Source organism: Aedes aegypti, chromosome 2, assembly GCF_002204515.2.
Source record: "Aedes aegypti strain LVP_AGWG chromosome 2, AaegL5.0 Primary Assembly, whole genome shotgun sequence".
Classification (NCBI taxonomy): Eukaryota; Metazoa; Arthropoda; class Insecta; order Diptera; family Culicidae; genus Aedes; species Aedes aegypti.
The window spans coordinates 230,267,232-230,286,554 of NC_035108.1; the positions used below are offsets into that span (position 1 = coordinate 230,267,232).

At 34.9% G+C, this 19,323-nt stretch overlaps 1 protein-coding gene across 5 annotated transcripts in view; it reads left to right on the top strand.

Annotated features, from left to right (window-relative positions):
• LOC5569989 (muscle M-line assembly protein unc-89) overlaps nucleotides 1-19,323 on the top strand; it is a 165,804-nt gene that overhangs the window by 56,172 nt on the left and 90,309 nt on the right. The window lies entirely within an intron of this gene.

A 19,323-nucleotide genomic window follows, 5' to 3' on the forward strand; every position in this document is an offset into this window, starting at 1 on the left:
CGTAAGACGCCAAAAAATGTTGCGTAAGAAAAATTAATAAAAATAATTGAAAAAAAGTTCATATTATAAACACTTATAGAAGAATTAAAAGCGAGTCTAAAAACAATCTTCAGTATGAACAAGACCATACGTTTGTTCTACAAAAACAACTAGTAAAATAGTCTTATTATCTTTTCAATTTAAAAACTTCAGAAAATTGGTGTCAATGTAACATTGAAAAATAAAACAAATGTTGCGGCATCTACGACTTTACACGGTTCGATGTTGTTTATTGTACGAATCCGCCACTATCTTACTATACGTAGAGGGATTTCTATGTTCACAGTTTTGCTGTCACATTTGAATGCAACTGCTTCATTGTCGTCTACTTACCAGCACTCCATATCTGTTCCGACGTCTCGGAGACAAATTTATCGAATGACTCATAATTTTGAATATGAAACATTTTAATGTTCACGATACATAATGTATAAATGTATACAAAATAAAGTTCGCTTGCTGCACCATTGTTTATTTTTAAGAACTTGTTTTTGTGAAACTTTAACATAACTCTCATACACAAACATTTCGCAGTAACAACGATTGATCACAAAATATCGCAGCTTGTTCAAAAATATGAAGAGACTTTGGTTTTCTTATTACAGTCATACCACGATATAACGTAACTTCGATATAACATAACCTCTTTATAACGTAACTCGATATAACGTAATTTTTACCTCGATATAACGTAACTTTTTTTACCCCCATTATTTTTTCCAGTTTTTATTAAAAACATGGTTTATGAACTGTAATAAACGTTTTTCAAGATTCAAACACCAACTCATACTAAATCAAAGCAATGTAAGCGTTTACTATCACTGAATAAGTCATAAATCGATATTGAGTGAGCTATAAGCTAATGTTAAAACCAACATTTTGTTATTGATGTATATTTGTATACATAATTCTTCTTCATTTTTGTTACATGTACGCTCCCACTGGAATCAAGCATGCTACTCCCTTCAATTTTCTATGAAAACTTTAATCATTTTGTATTTAGACTTTGCATTCAAATAGATTAGGGCTCATTCACAAATTTCATAACGCTAAAGGGGGTGGGTGGGTGTCCTCATGATGTTACGGTTCATACAAAATTTGTAGAATATTCTTACAAAAAACGTTACGAGGGGGTGGGTGGGTGTCAAAATTGGCCATTTTCGGCGTTATGAAATAAATGAATGAACCCTTAGATCAAACTCTGATTAGACTTGTGTGTCGCCGGGCCACGCTGCCATCGGTAATCCATTTAACTTATATTTGATAAAAAAATATTTTTTTTTAAATGCTTAAGGAAATACTAAGCTATTGCTTTAGGAATTCTCACAGATATTTTTCAAATGGTTTCTCCAAGAATTTTATTTATTTTAAATTCGTCCGCGGATATCAACTAGAATTATTCTGAGGATGCCTTCAGAGATTCCGACAATAATTTCTCCTTCGACTCATCTTAAACTCTCCCGATATTCATGAATAAAACTTAAAACATATTCCTCAAATAATTCGGAAAGGTATAGTCCAGAAATTCCACTAGTTAACCCTCCTGATATTCATGTTCAAAAACTTCTAAGATTTTCTTCAGAAAAGATGCCAGGGATTCCACCAGATGTTTAAGCGATTTCAGAGTTTCCTCTAAAAGTTTCTAAGATCATTTCATCAATATTGATTTAACGGATTCCCGTCATAAGAATTCCTTGAGAAATTTCATCAGAAAGTTCGCATTCAATTCTATCAAGAAATGGTTCAAATATTCAGGAATTTCTCGAGAATATGTCCGAGAGCTGATTCCACGGAATTCAGGATTCTAGGAATTATAATTCTACTATTTTGAATTTCTACAATAGTTTTTTTTAACAATATCTATATATTTTACTGTGCCTTTGTACACAATTTCACCAAGTAATTTCTCCAGGATATAAAATTTAACTCTGAATTCTTCAAACCATTCCGCATATGATACCTTATAATTTTCCAGGGTCTAGAGATTCATAAATTATTTCAGCAATTTTTCATGAATTATTCTTTCTCATTGGGTTCTTCAAGTAGTTCTTGAAGACGATAAGTCTGGAATTTTTTCTATGGATTCGATGAAAAATCTATTCTAGGATTTGTCCAATAACTGAGCAAGTTCCCCAGATTCCTCAGAAAATTCTCCTGAATACTGCCGATAATTCCACCACGTATTCGTTCAGAAACTTTTGCATGGAAAATTCCTCAGATATTGTTCTTGTTTTTAATGGATTCTTCTAGTGATTTATTCATGAATTCTGATAAAAAAAATCTAAAATACTGTCAAGAAATTACAAGAAGATTTGCTTTAGGAGTTTTACCACGAGTTCTTCATAACAAAATTATTGATGTTCCATGATTGCCTGCTAGAAATGTTCATGGCCTTCTTAACATTAACATTTTTTTCAAAGATTTATGAAAGATGAATTTCTTTTGTAGTTTCTCCGAGTGTTTAAGGATTCCTCCAAAGATTTTTCCAGAATACATTTCTATAAGGATCACTGCTGTAGAAAGGTAAAAATAAAAAAAGAAAAATATAAAAAAATTAAATACGGCAAAACATTGAAAAAATATGGAAACTGAACTGAAATGCCTGCTAGTTCAATAAAATCAATGTAAGGCCCATTTTCTCATCAAACAATACATGTTGAACGAAATTTAGAAAAACAAAATTTATATAACGTAACCTCAATATAACGTAACGAAAATGAAAATCGAGTTACGTTATATCGAGGTATTACTGTAATAATACCACTACAAATGGATCAAGCTAGTTCTGCTAATTCTTAAATATGCTTCAATGAATTATAATATCGGGAAAGGGCAAAAAGGAAATAGTATGGCACAATGTGACGTTTTAAAATTACATATTGCTATTGCTTGTCAAACAATGATCATCCAGAAATTTATATTCAAAATGCATTTAACACGGTTAAGTGCATGGAAACTATATTTTCATTTATTCTCCATTTTTTTCGGGGGGTCCAAGTCCATGATTCGGGGACCCTCCCTATTTACGCCAATGGTCGTCAGGCGTTTAATTGCATCGTTTCATGAGGTGTGGGTTCGATTCCCGCTTCAGCCATTGAAACTTTTCGTCAAGAATGTTTCATGACTGTGCCACTGGAGCATGCTTGTCTGTTGTCTAGTGTTTAGTTACAGTCTGTGCAGCTAAATGGCTGAAGACGGTGTCCGTGTCTTTTACATAGTAAAAACTCATTTTTCAAACCATAATAAAGAAATTTGCTGAAGCGAGCTATTTAATCCAACGGATAGGAGAAGGAATATTCATGAGTTTTTTTGCTATTATTTAGCTTCATATTGTATTACAAACCTGCAAACATATACAAAAGTTCCAAAAAAAAATTAGCTCAAAAGGGATTTGTTTCTTCAGCAACATCCTTTAATCAGGTGCGAAGAATGAGTTTTCACTATGGGATGATAAATTTGTATTTGCATCTAAGTACTAACGTGCTTGGATCATGTTTCAAAATTTCTCCATAGTAATTTTCATATAAACCTACATAGTCTTCTAGCCGCCTTTAAATCACCACCTAGAAAGCTGAAAATTTCACAGAACACTATTTTTATGGTAAGGATGGTAAGGAAGCTATGGGATATTAGATTTTCAAACATTTTCAAATTGAGAATCGCCATAGTGTACTAAACAGCAGAAAACGACAGTCATTGGTGTGGTTTCCAAGGGGTCGTCCATAAATGACGTAGCATTTTAGGGGGGAGGGGGGTCTTCACGAATGTGTGACGATGTGTGACGAAGGGGGAGGGAGGGGTCCCACCAAGTGGGCGTAGCAGTTTGAATAATCAAGGTTAAAAAGAGTAGCGCTGAAAAAAAATAGTTTTATATCAAACTTTTTTGTCTGACTATTTAAACTTGGGTTATAAAATTATGATTCAGCTTTTAAACATTAATATGATATGAATAAAATTTTTCAAAGAAATTTTAAATTTTCCTGATAAATACTGAAACATAAGGATAAATATCGAACAAATTGTATGAAGTTTTAAGTAGTTATGTGAATATTATATTGTACCCGTGTCTTAACTATTTGATTTATAAATAAACAAATTCAAAGATTATTGAGTTAAGTAAAAATCAATGCCTTATCGAGTTGGAAAATATTAAGTAGATGAAAAAACCGAATTTAGTACTACAGTAAGGATCCGATTTTGTCAGCCCCTCGATGAATTTTAGGCTAACAAAATGGGGAACCTGACAAAATCGGGTCATTTCATTTTGTTCCTGTTTTTCAAATTTTGACGAGTAACATGGTTACATGGACTTTTAAGAGGGCAATGGACATGGGCGTAGCCAGTTTTTTCTTATCAGGGGCTCCCCCTCCCTTATATTGGTCATATCGATTTTTTTCACTTTTAAAAAAAGGCATGCTACGCCCATGCGTGCATGGCATCAAACATCATCATAAACTTTAATTTGAACGTGGTAAAACATGACGATTACAACTTTTTGACAAATTCAAAATAGGCTGACAAAATCGGGTCAAAAAGCTGACAAAATCGGGGGCAGACAAAATCGGGGGCTGACAAAATCGGGTCAGTACTGTATACCATTTAATTCCACTAGAGTTTGTATCCTTTGACAGATACGCGTATTTCGACCTCAACTGTAAGGCCGTCTTCAGTGTCGTGTACTAGACACTGACACTGAAGACGGCCTTACAGTTGAGGTCGAAATACGCGTATCTGTCAAAGGATACAAACTCTAGTGGAATTAAATGGTATAGTACTAAATTCGTTTTTTTTTCATCTACTTATAGGTATTCTACTAAACAGCTCGAAGATTCATTATCGTCATGGAAAATATTGTTTTTCTGTTTGTTAACAAGACACCGAATCAACCTAAAATGGTTTCAATCATATTTTCTGTTGGAGCTTTATTTCTTCAAGAGAATACAATATGCTCATTTGCGCAAATTTTAACGTTATTATAGCAATACAAGGATTCAATGACACTACCCCGAATGCCACTACCCCGAACGCCACTACCCCGAAAACCATTACCCCGAAAGCCATTACCCCGAATGGGTCATTACCCCGAACGCCACTACCCCGAATGGGTCACTACCCCGAACGTCATTACCCCGAGTGCATAACATTTTGAGACTTATTCTAGTTAGAGAGTGGGGTAATAATTGTACGATTCCTTTTGAGTATTTAACGAGTTTGGCTCAACAATTTATTTTTCAAATATTAGAAGATAAAAAAGCACCTAGTTGTTCAGCAAATATTTTTTACATACTAAGTTTTGTTTGGATTTGCCCTCTAATTTTGGTAAGATTCACACAACCACATTGTAAAGCTCTGAAGAACAGCCTATTTTTAAAGAAGGGTGAATTTATTATGAAATAGCTATGATATGCATAAAATTAGGATGTAGTAAAGTCTCTTATTGGACATCGGTACCCACTTCCTTTACTCATTTTTGTAGGTATCGGGCAACTAGCATTAAGATCTTTTTAAAGATTTTGTTTCGTAAACGATGGTAATGGAAGGTCACTCTGATAGTCGCTGCAAGTGAATATCTTTAAGACCAATCTAATAGACAATCGTTCCGTTACAGTACTTGTATACTTGTACATGTTAGAAAAACGGCGGCCTCTGATTGATGCTACAGTAAGAACTTTCGTTGGTTTGTGGGATCATTAATTTGAATTTCTGTAAGATAACCACAAAACATTTTTTTTTATTCAAGACAATGAAGAAATGATGATGGCAGAAAAGTGGTGAGCAAATCCATATGAGACCTATCTGTTTTAAAACAAGAAGATAAAAGAAAGGGCAAATTTCTGATTGTAATTTATAGCATGATTTACTTTAGTGAATGCCTTCAGGATATATTTCTTAGAAAAGCTGTTCTATATGGAAATATTAGTGACTAGCTTATCCAACGAAAACTTGTAAGAACAGCCTATTTAAGAAAGAAGGGCAAATTTCTGGTGAATTGTTTGCAGCTATGACATGAATGATCACTGTAACAACGTGATGCTGTGGCACAACCCATATTCATAAGAATGGAAAATATTTGTTTAAAAACAAAATTGAAATATGAACACCACCAAGAAGTCCAAATACCGGTGATCACGCAGCTGTTTAACAAGACCATATTGAGGGCAATGGGTTCGAATTCCTCCGGTGGCGGATTGTATGCATTGAACATTTCCTTGACGTCCCTGTGCATAGAGGCACATGTACAAGAATGGTAAATTAACAAGGAAAGCTCTTAGTCGATAAAAGGCTTATTTTATTGAAAGCCTATTCACAAATTTCGTAACGCTGAAGGGAGCAAACAATATTTTGGGTGGTTGTCCTCAAAATGTTACAGCCCATACACAATATGTAGAATTTCCATACAAAAAATGGTACGAGGGGGTAGGTAGGTGTCAAAAATGCCAATTTTTAGCGTTATGAAATTTGTGAATGAACCCTTGAACTGCGAAAGTGCCCACTGAGCTGATAAACAGGCACTGTCTCAGAAAGAATGAGAAGAAGATAATTGCCAACAAGATGTTTCGAAAGAATAGCAGACATATAAAAGAAGGGAAAATATATGATGAACATTGTACCGACAAATTTTATGCGACAATAATTACCAGTTTTCATTCGAGACGCATTTTTGCCCGCAAAACAAGATACTGCACTGTATCTCATACTATTCGGGGTAATGGCTCATTCGGGGTAGTGGCGTTCGGGGTAATGACCCATTCGGGGTAATGGCTTTCGGGGTAGTGACCCATTCGGGGTAGTGGCGTTCGGGATAGTGGCGTTCGGGGTAATGGCGTTCGGGGTAGTGGGATGGAGCCAATACAAGATATTTTTTAGGTGCGTTCAATATTGCAGAATATCTCCACTCAGTTCAAGGGAATGTTTTGATATATCAATGCACTTCATGGAACAACCTGGATAATAATGAGGTTATCATATTTGAGTGTTATCGAAAATATCCTATTATTTAAATTCCTAACACAATAATTCAGCGAAAGAGCATATTTTAATTCATTGTTTTATTGTGAGTTGTGTAAGAATAGGGAAACAATGATGAAGTTTAGTTGACATATTAATATTTAAAGATGATTGTATCAAAATCGCTGACTTTTAAACAAACCAAATTTTATAATTGTTATTTTTTATCTAACTGTCCACTGTTTGCTGAATGGATTTGTTGATCATATTCACTGAAATCTGTTTCTTAACCACGAATAATTAAAAAAAAACTCTAAGGGCCGATTTCTTCACCTTCGCTTAAGCCGTAAACCACGCTTACCCATCCCGGTCAACCATTTCTTCAATTTTCTTCACATTTCTTTATGTCGAGCTTTAAAGACGCTCATATAACAAATCGATAGCGATCGTCATCGATTCATAAAGAAATTCAACGCTCATTAAGTAGTATCGTGAAATGTTGATACAGATTTTTATCAAAATTTCGAGACCAAAATCTCCTACTTTATCGACTTGCAAAAAATCGATCGTGAACCAAAACATTTGTGGGGTTCTATACGCACCTTGTCAATTTGTTTATGTTTATCATGAACTTTTTTGTCACTTTTTTAAATTGGGATTTAAACTCCAATGATATGGGAAATCGGAGGATACTTACCAAATAAGCCATGCTTACTTATATAATTAAGGGTGGAAAAAACTATTCATAAACTATTGTGATTCATTTGCAGTTCAATACAGGGGAAGAGTTGGCCTCAAAAATAGCCAGAACTCTAGCTGCAGGCATGGTTACTGCCGAAAAATATTTGTAATAATACCTACTGGTTAAATAGCATCCTTCTTGTACTGCGAAAGGCGATAATACGTAATGCTTTGGATTTGAAGAGAATGATTCAAAAAAGTCGAGGAAAATCATTATTGGTCTCTAATAATTCGATTATTGCAAAATCAAAACATCGAAACCTGTCATACGATTTACTAGAATATCTTTACGCTGCTTTACGAAATGATATTGAAAAGAGTGATAAAGGTGCCTCGATACCAAGCTTCATTTTTCGTTGTCAATATATAACGTTACTTTGGCATCATTCGTGACACATTTTCCGATGAATATTCATAAAAGTAACTAAAGTTCTACCGATAAAAGATGATTGAACGAAGTTTAGTACCGTTTCGTTGAAGATTTATATCGTATGCTTGATAAAGGAAGTTACTTATGAAGTTTTATGGATCGATGAAGATACATAAATATACGTAACAGAATTAACAGTAAAGTAAAAACGACAGAAATCTATATTATTGGATAAAGATATTTAAAGTAGCGCATAGGATGGTTGACCGGGATATGATTAAACTATAGGTTTAAGGCCTAAGCGGGGTGAAGAAATCGGCCCTAATAAAACAAAATTTATGTTTAATACATTATAAAATATTTTGAACCCTCACTCATTGCTGTTGGCTTTATCATTTCGAACAAGATTTTTACCTGTTTTAACATTTTCTTCTGTGAACTTGTTTTAAATTTTAACAACAGCAAATGTACTACAAATTAAATTTAACCTGTATAAACTGGACCCCAAAATGTTGTGACTTAAACAGGAAATAAGATTTTTAAACTATTTTTCAAATGATTTTTGAGCGCTATGGTATATCAAAGTATCATTCGTTAGATTGTCCTGACGTTTCAGTCAGTAAATAATATCAGAAAATATCATTTTTTTTTTTTTTTGAATTTCTGGATTTTAATGTTTTGTTTCAGCCCAATCGCTGAGGACAACAAATAAAAAATAAATAGATGGGAAAGGTGATACTTGATATGCTACGTATTTTCCAGGAGGGTATCAGCATTTGTGATTAAATGCTACGAGGGGGGGTGTAAAAAATCAGTGAAAAATGTTACGTAAATTATGGACGGCCCCCAAGGTATCATCGCAGCCGATCGATGATGCCACGGCATAAAAATTAACAAGGCAGGCTCTTTACTGGTGTAAACATCGAATTTGGTTGGTTGGAATGACGTCGTCAAGTGGCTGTCCGTTTTCGGAATATATCACCTTCCCAATACAGTACACCGTAGCTTTCTACAGAATATATTCACCCGTAACACAGTGGCGCATGGTCGGACAAAAGCTCAAAAATTAATGTTCCTAAAATCGCATGTTAATATTTTCTTTAGACTTCTATACCATTGAGTGACGATTTCTCAAAATTTGAGATTGATTTGTTTTGTTACGATGCTGCATTAAGTACGCGAAAGTTAGCAAAATTGGACTGCTTAAAATTTATCAACTATGGACAGTGGTGGAAAGCATCATGTCGTTTACGCAAAATTAACCAATATTAAGCAGGATCCACGCTCACACGCTCATGAACCAACAGCGACCGATGTGATCTAAGATAAAGATCGGACAATTGGTTAAAGAATTGGATCCAGTTTGTGATCCAGTCGCTGATTGGTTGATTTTGATTAGAGTGTCCATCCCGGTACATCCCGGGACAAAAAATCCCGGGATTTAAAGAATTTCGGGATTTCCCATTTCCCGGGATATAAAGCATTCCATCCCGGGAATCCCGGGATTCCCGAGGTGACTGAAAAAATGTATGAAAACCGCTAAATTTACAAGCAAAACAACGACAAACTTTCTCAGAATCAAACTTTATTCGAAAAAAAAACCTGAAGTTCGTAATTTACAAAACACCGTCTGCTGGTTTAAGCCGCAAAAGACATGACAACCATAGTTGCGTAAACTTTTTTCGATAAAATAGAAAAAAAATCATGAAGGGAAGGGAATAAATGGGTAATTGTTTTCATGCAAAGGCTAAATTATCAAAAAAGTAATTTTTTTCCTTAGTCTACTTATTACGTATCTTTACAGCATTGGCCGTTTCCATAACCCTAGACTAATAAAGCTAATCTGAAAGTAATCAAAATTCCTAATTATCAATAATTGACTTTTACTATGATCCACTACAGTACCTTCAATGGTTTCAAATCGTTCTCTTAGATAGTGATGATGATGATGGTTTTTCAAATTTTCTGGATAAAATTGTATTATTATTATAATGTTAACTGTTTATCATTCTTTCATTTCTAATAGAGAATTTGTAAACTTTCCCAACATACCCGTACCTAATTATTCAAGGTAAGCTATGATATGTATTAAGTAAGCAGAATTTTATAAGAATAAATTCGCTGTAATTAATTTATATACTTCAACTTCCTTGAAAAACAATCTTTATTTTATATTAAAATTCCAATTTAATACGTAAAAACATTGTAAAATAGAAATTTCACTTCCATTTCAACGAAAGTACAAGTTTTAATGAAATTCCTAGAAATCCCGGAATCCCGGGATTTCCCGGGACAAGCATCAATTTTTGTCCCGAATCCCGGGACAAGCAAAATGGCCGGGAAATGGACACTTTAATTTTGATGTCTCCGAGTGTGTGGCTGCGTGTGGAAATTTGCCATCGGATACGTTTGTTTTGATTTTGCCTGTTTATTTATTTATTTCGTCAATCGTTTGTAGACTACATAGTAACATAGTTTCTTATATTCTAAGATTTCCTAGTGAGTTAAAATATGATTCCAATTTGGTCCGGGGCATACTTAAATCAATCATTTCACAGTGCTCATTGTAAACAGACATCATTTGATTTAGAGGACTAAATTTGGCGTAGTTTGTACGATAACGATCTAAAGTAAACAAATTTCTGTGACGCAATTGTCGATTTTGCCTGTGTTGCTGGATTACCTTGTTAGGTTGTTGTTATTTGCGGTTGTTCATAAAAGTTCCTGTTAACTAGCCGACTGACGTTAATCAAAGAAAATGGACCGATGCACGAGTTCACTATTCTGACGTTTGAGCGGTGCCGAATTCACTCGTTGCCATGGTCACGTAAATAACACGGCACCGCTCAAACGTCAGATAGTGAACTCGTGCATCGGTCCATTGTGAAGCGAAATCAGTTTGAAAAGCAAAGCCTTTAATTATGTACGAGGCAGCAGTAAATTGCATCCGGATCATCATTTTTATCAGAGTGGATCTAGATAAGAGTGGCGTCAATGTCAAAATTGGAACAGCGGCAAACTGTCATTTCCATACAAATCCGCGTTCCAATTGAGCAGGAGACCTGTCAAAACTGGAACATGACGTCACTCTTGTTTACAGGCACTCTAATTTTTATCAATTCCGAAGGACCCGAAAGTGCGTAAAGAATGAATTAGGATATGCGTAAAAAATGATAAGGACATACCTGGGAGGGAGGCACAGATACTACACACGAAATTTGATACAATTTTTTTCCAAACGGCAAGATAACTCCAGTTTGCCAACGACAATCAAGGCAGGCTTGGTGAGAATCGCTAGTTTTCATTTGTTGTGTACCTTCGATCTTTCTGGACAAACGTTGAAAAAGGGCCACAGTTTTCTACGCGTTTAATTTTTAGTTTAATTGAAAACAGTAAAAAGAGCCTCATTCCAGTACGTTACATTCAATTAGAATAAACGGCGCTCTCGTGACGTTACTTTTGAATGTGCATGAATTGAATCTAATTCGATTTTTGCTACTTTTAATGAAATGCAAAAATATGCTTTGGCTAATTACGCGCTTTTATCATGTTTGTCCATTGTTTAAAACCCGGGCTCATAGTGACAGTTCGTGACAGCAAAATCTCGGCTCACTGTGACGTTGAGAAATTTTGAATTGGTTTCTCCCTCCCAGGGACATACCGTTCTTCAAGCTGACAGCCGGATGCAAATTGTTGTGTAAGATTAGTCCTATTGCGCTTCAATTAGTTCGTTTTCTATTATTTTTTTTTTTCAAATGAAGTACACATAAAAAAAATCGTTTTCGTATCTGTGAACAGCAGTCATGAACTCGTCAACAAGCAAAAATTCACCGTGAACTAGATCATGCATATATGAACGCGTTGCCTAGTTCCGTGAACGTTCATATGGACCTATGCACGAATGTGCTATTTGACGTTTTAGCGGTGCCGTGTTGTTTATGTGACCATGGAAACCAGTGAATTCGGCTCCGCTCAAACGTCAAATTAGTGAACTCATGCAAAGATCCATAAACATTATGGTAGTTCACGGTGTATTTTTGACAGTTCACGTTTAACAGAAAGCTTTTTTAAGCGTACCGTCTTAAGGCGAAGTAGGCCGTCATTGAAATTTGCACGCGTCGTTGATGATTGTTGCTAATTCATCTCACGATATCGAATCAAAGAAAATCAGTTGGTTTCGCACTGACACAGCTGAAAAAGTATCAGCATACTTTATACATGTTAGCGCGTACAGTGATACTTTTTCAAGTCAATGCAAACCAGGCCCCTGACAACCATATATCGATACACAGTGTTCTTCGTAGCCAGGATGTCCCGGGCGATAAGTGAATATCGCCCACTGTCAGTTGTAAGAACTGTGAAAACAAAGACCATTGTTTTGTTTAATTGTTTGTTATGGTTTGATTATCAATTTTTGATATTGTTAATTCAGCTAATAATGTGCTAAAAAGTTGAAGCACCTTCAACATTTCGATAGTTTTGGAAGGAGAGAAAACATTTAAAGACATCCTGCAAGCCTCCAAGCAAGCAATCAGTTATTTTATTGCGACACTTGCTCGATTACGGATCATAAACATTAAACAAAACTTCGCGTCCTGATTGCACTCTCGATTCAATTTACCCGAAAATGGGTAAACACATGGAGATGTTGACTATGCTAGAAGTCGACCCGTGCCATGGGCCTGATGCAAACTATCCAAACTGAGTTTTATCACTTTGAAATGCAAGCTGAAAAGTCATCATTGTTGCTAAAACGAATGACGGGCTACTTAGCCTTAAGTGTACTGTCTTCCATACAACTGCCAACACTGTTCAAGCGTAACACGCAAGGGTGGATTTATAACTGGGCTCATGGATGAAAAGAAGAACAACTAAAAGAAGCCAGTTGTCCGATCTTATCTTACCCGGTCAACCATCCTATGCGCTACTTTAAATATCTTTATCCAATAATATAGATTTCTGTCGTTTTTACTTTACTGTTAATTCTGTTACGTATATTTATGTATCTTCATCGATCCATAAAACTTCATAAGTAACTTCCTTTATCAAGCATACGATATAAATCTTCAACGAAACGGTACTAAATTTCGTTCAATCATCTTTTATCGGTAGAACTTTAGTTACTTTTATGAATATTCATCGGAAAATGTGTCACGAATGATGCCAAAGTAACGTTATATATTGACAACGAAAAATGAAGCTTGGTATCGAGGCACCTTTATCACTCTTTTCAATATCATTTCGTAAAGCAGCGTAAAGATATTCTAGTAAATCGTATGACAGGTTTCGATGTTTTGATTTTGCAATAATCGAATTATTAGAGACCAATAATGATTTTCCTCGACTTTTTTGAATCATTCTCTTCAAATCCAAAGCATTACGTATTATCGCCTTTCGCAGTACAAGAAGGATGCTATTTAACCAGTAGGTATTATTACAAATATTTTTCGGCAGTAACCATGCCTGCAGCTAGAGTTCTGGCTATTTTTGAGGCCAACTCTTCCCCTGTATTGAACTGCAAATGAATCACAATAGTTTATGAATAGTTTTTTCCACCCTTAATTATATAAGTAAGCATGGCTTATTTGGTAAGTATCCTCCGATTTCTCATATCATTGGAGTTCAAATCCCAATTTAAAAAAGTGACAAAAAAGTTCATGATAAACATAAACAAATTGACAAGGTGCGTATAGAACCCCACAAATGTTTTGGTTCACGATCGATTTTTTTGCAAGTCGATAAAGTAGGAGATTTTGGTCTCGAAATTTTGATAAAAATCTGTATCAACATTTCACGATCCCGGTCAACCATTTCTTCAATTTTCTTCACATTTCTTTATGTCGAGCTTTAAAGACGCTCATATAACAAATCGATAGCGATCGTCATCGATTCATAAAGAAATTCAACGCTCATTAAGTAGTATCGTGAAATGTTGATACAGATTTTTATCAAAATTTCGAGACCAAAATCTCCTACTTTATCGACTTGCAAAAAAATCGATCGTGAACCAAAACATTTGTGGGGTTCTATACGCACCTTGTCAATTTGTTTATGTTTATCATGAACTTTTTTGTCACTTTTTTAAATTGGGATTTGAACTCCAATGATATGGGAAATCGGAGGATACTTACCAAATAAGCCATGCTTACTTATATAATTAAGGGTGGAAAAAACTATTCATAAACTATTGTGATTCATTTGCAGTTCAATACAGGGGAAGAGTTGGCCTATCTTTACTATCTATCTATCTTTCTTTGGAATATCTTTACGCTGCTTTACGAAATGATATTGAAAAGAGTGATAAAGGTGCCTCGATACCAAGCTTCATTTTTCGTTGTCAATATATAACGTTACTTTGGCATCATTCGTGACACATTTTCCGATGAATATTCATAAAAGTAACTAAAGTTCTACCGATAAAAGATGATTGAACGAAATTTAGTACCGTTTCGTTGAAGATTTATATCGTATGCTTGATAAAGGAAGTTACTTATGAAGTTTTATGGATCGATGAAGATACATAAATATACGTAACAGAATTAACAGTAAAGTAAAAACGACAGAAATCTATATTATTGGATAAAGATATTTAAAGTAGCGCATAGGATGGTTGACCGGGATACTACTTAATGAGCGTTGAATTTCTTTATGAATCGATGACGATCGCTATCGATTTGTTATATGAGCGTCTTTAAAGCTCGACATAAAGAAATGTGAAGAAAATTGAAGAAATGGTTGACCGGGTAGGGATCACCTTACAAACTTCAAACAGCTGTATCTCAACGAAATCGTAACCGATTTAAGCTCAATAGGCCTATTTGAAAGCGTAGTCTTAAGCCTTTGATTTGCATATAATAACATAAATTTCAACACTTTAAGTTTATTTATTTATTTGGTTTAATTCAACTGACTATATATAAGTCTTATTGAATGTCTTAATATAGTAACAAAGGTTCTCCGACACTACCCGGAATGCAATTTACCGGAAGACCATTTACCGGAAAATCATTTACCGGAATGGGCCAATGAAATCCATCTTGCTAATAGTATCCACAGTGAAAACTTGTTGAAATTTTGAAAAATTTCATACTCTTGCGTTAAAATGAAAAAATGTGAATTTTTTGGTGTTCCTACTTAAAGTGACCAGATATATCTTGCTTCAAAGCGGGACAAAATTTCACACATTATTAAAAATAACAACAATCCTTTTTTATAAATACTGGTCAATTGTCTACAGTGGAAAAAATCCGTAAAAGCCAATGTTTTTCAAGCAGAAGCACAAAACATGTCATAAGGTAGAATAATAAACATCACTTGAGAAAGGTAGATATGACAATGTAAGCCTAAGTGTGAACTAATGATCTCAGTTTTGAAGTCATACAGCATTACAAGAAAAGTTGTTTGCTCATAAAATTCGAATAACTTGCTTATTTAAAGGGAAATTGCCTATATTTAGGCGTATTATACAGATTTACAAAGTTTAATTTTGCAGTAAAATGATCTAATACAGGAATTGTAAGATTTTTGACATAATTTTTAAATTCAGGAGACCCAAATTAAGTAAATAGGATTTTTATTTCTTTATTTTATGAAATGTGAATTGTTGTTTCATGAAAAGTCGAAAACATAAACTAATAAAGATCAATGAAGTACTGATTTTGTCGAAATAATTTTAACAATACTTGAATTCCAATGGATACCATGAAAAAAAGTTGTAAAATAGTGATCAATATGACCCCCGATTGCGGTACTCAAAATTGAGCGAATTGGAAACAAAACAGGAATAGGGTGCCGGTACCAATGGTTGTAATGCATCAGTAGATTGGACTATGGAATAAAACCTACATTTTTCGATAAAAACGACATGTGCTATTTTTGGTTGATAGATCGCCTCTAGTTTAGTCGATTTGCCAAATTTCAGCTTTTCATTTTATCAAAAAGTCATATAAATAATTAAGTTTCCCTTGCACCAATAGTTGCCGTCGTGTTCCAGTAGTGGATCAACGGTTGGAAGCAGTTTTTGAAATAGATGTTTAAAAATGAAGAAAAGTCCCAGAGATGATCTTTATGGTTCATTCGAAAGATATAGTTGCTGTTCGGAGGGAAAAATGTAAAATCTATGTTAAAATTTACCATTTTGTTTAAAATTCCTTGTATCATTTCCGAACGTCTACTACTGGAGCACTAGCGCAACTACTGGAACACGTGTACCAATAGTGGCTCAAGCAATTTTATGTTAAAAAATTAGTTTTATCACTCTTTTCATATTTTTCCCATATAGTAGTAGTTGAAATCTTTCTGTTGATGCCAAAAGATCTCTGTTAGGGCTTTTCGTTATTTTGTTATGATTTTTTATAGCTTAGGTAGTTCACTAATGGCACCGGCACCCTAATTGTTATTTGTCCAAGATATTTGCATACAATACCTTATTCTACTTTAGCTGTCCACACTATGGACTTTTCTCAATTTAAAGATTAAATTCTACTTCCTGTAAACAGAATCCGGAGCATAATTCTTACAGCATCCAAAGAAAAGCTTTTACAAAAAAAACTAAAGGAGATTTCACATGATCTAGAAGAAAACTATCACAAGTTCTGAAACCGAAACTTACACTGAGCAGAAACTGCATCTAGATTGTATGTGCAGCGCACATATATTTTTGCAATCAAGCTTCGCATTTGCACTTTATTAATTCTGCACATAAAAGTTACGACTTGGTAACGATTAGCTTTTAAATGCAGTGCCTTTATAAAATAAATGCGATTGCACATTATTTTAAGTAATCACGCCAATATAAATTATCTGTGACCAAAATGTTTATTTTCCCCCATTTCTTTAAATATAAAAATAAATCAAGAGCAAATTGAAGGCTCATTTGCGTTCATTGAACTCTCGGCTGCATTTTCGTGGTCTTAATAGTGATGAAGTGAACTGTATGCTGTAGGTGGGATTAGCGATGGGCGTTTGCGCTAGAATTTGTTCAGAGTCGGAGAATCCTGTTAATTCCTAGCAACGTGCCAACGTGACATTCACAATCGTAGAGTTCAATCCGATGCAGTCCTGTTACTTCTCGGAATCTGTTGGAAAACGGGAACCATAAATGCTTAGTAACGTATAATAAAAATGGGATTACCTCCAAAAAATAATGATACAGAAGGCATCATATTGTTGTGTCCGTTGCTCTACGAGTTTCTATTCTTGAATTCAATTTGCAACCTTAATAGGTTGTAACAACGTGACCTTCATAATGCATTACAATGCAAGTGAAAAATATGTGCATGAACATTTTATTTCATTGGTATCAAATAAGATTGATATGCGGCACATAAAATCTACTGCGAGGTAAAAAATTTGCATCTATTCGATTTCTGCACATAAAATATAATGGAGATTTTATTTCAGTGTACATAAACATTGGAATCCTGAGCAGCGTTCGCAGAGAATTTTATAACAATAAAATATATATCTTAAAGGTTGGAAAAATATGCCTTGAGAATTTGTAGCTCAAAGAGAAGCTTATGACCGCTGATCTGATCTGAGAAGATTTTTTGCATTTATAAAACTTGCACAAATTTTCTGTTGCTTCAAACAAACCATTAAAAGGCAACGAATTCAAATTGTACTTAATTTTAAATTCAAACCATTAACAAATGCATACTGTACATGCTGGGTAAGCAAATGCAAATTTGGTAGTAATAATAACTGCTCTAGAAATGAGGGACATATTTATGATTTTAGTGAAATGCGGTACATTTCGCGGGACACTTTTCAGAGCGGGACAAAAGGTTAAAATGCGGGACTGTCCCGCGAAAAGCGGGACGTATGGTCACTTCATACTAAGGGTTCATTCAAATGTATGTATGTAAGACCCTCTCCCTCCCCCTGTTGCGTTACGTAATATTTGAACGGCCCCTAAGAGTGTTGAAAAATCTCATTATCAAACAGAATTCACATGATTTTGACTACATAAACTAGGTTTTTCAAAATGCTTTGTGACAAAAACTACTTCATTCCATCAGTTTTATCTTATTTTGCTGACAAAAGAATAATTTGTGAAAATTGTATGAATATTCTGTAGGAATTTGTATATGTGCACGGTGAATGGAGGCCGCATGGTGACTTAACGGTACCCTTCTTTTCAAAATAAGCTGTTCTTTCAACTAATATCTGAAGCTTGTATTGTCCGAACAGGCTAAATTTGGCTACAAATATGTAACTTTACTTTGAATATTCGATCGTCTGTTCTGGTTCTCCAATTGTCCAAATGTTTATAAATAAGCAATGATAAGCATTATAATACAATTGGATGTGCTATTTTTCCCCGACTGTCAGTTCATCGTTTCAGCAAACGACCCATTTTGGGTCATCTGATATTCACCTTTCTGTTGGCGGTTCTTTTGAGTTCCGCCGACCTCGGCATTTTTGCATTTATAGTTTCAAACTCGGTTTCAAAAGTGGTTTGCCTAGAGAACTTGAGCGCTTGCAGTAGAACAGTCAGGAAAATCAAATTCAGGAACATAATTTGAGTTAGTTAACACATAATTTGAGTTAGTGTAACACTTCAAGAAGGAGATTTCTTACGTTACGTAAATTATAATAAAGAAAGAAATAAAAAACAATTCTTCTCATTTGTTTTATTATTGCCTGTAATGTTTCATTTTAAAGGCTATATTTTAAGGCATAGTTTTCCGATCAGGCGATTTTTTTTTCTAATTAAATCACAAAAAAATACATATGCAATCAGCTTTTGGCATCGTGACATGTGTTCATAATTCAGAGCATACCTACATTTTTTTAATTTTAGAAGGTGGTAAATTGCATTTACGAACTAACCCAGCGTTTCACGCTCGATATGGAGGCTAGTCATATCGAATTCGTCCATCGTGTGCGCCAGAGTGTCGGATTCGAATCCATACCGACTAAATCCATCTTGGCCCACGAGCCATTCCCCCGGAACTGCTTCTTGGCATTACGTTATGGGGGAGGCTAATGTGCTAACCGCTGCACCAAAGACAAATTAAAGACTCCCATGTCCCTTGCAGTTGGCTAAAATTTTATGGCTCATAAGGTAATCTAGAATGCCGTTCAAAGTGTACTGCGATCTGTCAAACTTGGGTACATTTTGCACTACCGAGGGACCAAATGCAGTACTAGAAGTGGTACCCAATCTGAGCCCGAGTGGGACGGACCTGGCTGCACCGCTCCGTGCTTCGCTTTCTGCGTAT